Here is a 1,379-nt window from a genome sequence, read left to right as displayed (position 1 = left end):
CACTCCCAGCTCGTTCTACAGATCTCAGGTGCCCCCAAGATGCCCCCACAGAGCTCCCCCGAGACACCCCCAATCCTGCCCATAGTCCCTCAGGAGGCCCCAGCTGCCCCTTTCTGCCTCACAGACCCCCCCGAGGTGCCCCAGCACCCCCAGTCCTGCCCTGTAGCCCCCCAAGATGTCACAACCTGCCCCAAAGACCCCCCTCAGGGTCCCCCAATCCTGCCCTACAGACACTCGGGTGTCCCCAGGATGCCTCAGAGACCCCCAGGTACCCCCAGAATCTCCTCATTCTACTCTACAGAACCCCAGCACCCCTCAATCCTGCCCTGCAGGCCCCCGGACCCCGCTAGAAACCCCCAATCCCATCCCACAGACCCCCCAGGTACCCCCCAAATTCCCCCTTTCCCGGCTCCAATATGGCGGCCCCCAGCCCCGCCTCAGCGGGGGCGGGGCCAGCTCCAGTCACGTGACGGAGGAAAGGCGCCAATATGGCGACGGGCGGGGTGTGGTGTGCGCACCACGTGACCAGCGCCTCCAAAATGGCCGCGCCCACGGTGCGGGCGGGGAGGCGGGGCCGACGGGGTAATGGCGGCGGTGGGCGGGGCTTCACTTAAAGGGGCCGCTCAGAGGTTGGGGGGGCTCCATGACATCCCCCGGAGCGGAGGGGGGGCTCGGTGGGTGCAGCCCCCCCCGGGGATTCGTGAGAGCGACCCCCCGGTTGACGCCGATGCGGCTGAGGATGGGTGCGGGATCTCCCCCCCCGCCGTGTTCCCCCGGTGTCCCCCCGGTGTCCCGGATGGTCTGGGGGGGGAGGTCTCACCGGGGGTCTCATTTGTGGGGGAGGGGGCAATATCCAGAGACCCCCACGGGGTTCGTCGGTGTCGTGGGGCTACCGGGGGTGACACCGGGGGTGACACCGGGGGGCAGCACCGGGGGGGTGACACGGGGTGTGACACCGGGGGGGTCACCGGGGCAGGACCGGAGGAACGATGGGGGGGGGGTCCGAGAGGTGACGGGCGGCACCGGGGGAGGGATGGGGGGGTCCGGTGGGTGACGGGGTGGCACCGGGGAACACCGGGAGGAGTAACGGGGAACACCGGGGGAGGACGGGCAGCAGCGGGGGGGTGACACCGGCGGGGGGTGACAGCGGGACAGGCCGCGGCAGCACCGGGCGGGGAGCGGCGCTAGGACCCGGCGTGGCGGGGCCCGCCCGGATTCCAGGCTGGCTCCCGGTGTGACGTCACGCCCGGTCCCGGCCCCTCGCGCTCGGGAAAATGCTGCTCTCGGTGCCGCCGCGCTCGGGGCTCCCCGCCTTCGCCTACAACAAGGGCGGCAAGAAGGTACCGGCCCGGGGGGGCGGCGGCCGGGGGGGCCCGCGG

Source organism: Parus major, unplaced genomic scaffold, assembly GCF_001522545.3.
Source record: "Parus major isolate Abel unplaced genomic scaffold, Parus_major1.1 Scaffold498, whole genome shotgun sequence".
Lineage (NCBI taxonomy): Eukaryota > Metazoa > Chordata > Aves > Passeriformes > Paridae > Parus > Parus major.
Note: the sequence above shows the minus strand (reverse complement) of the source record.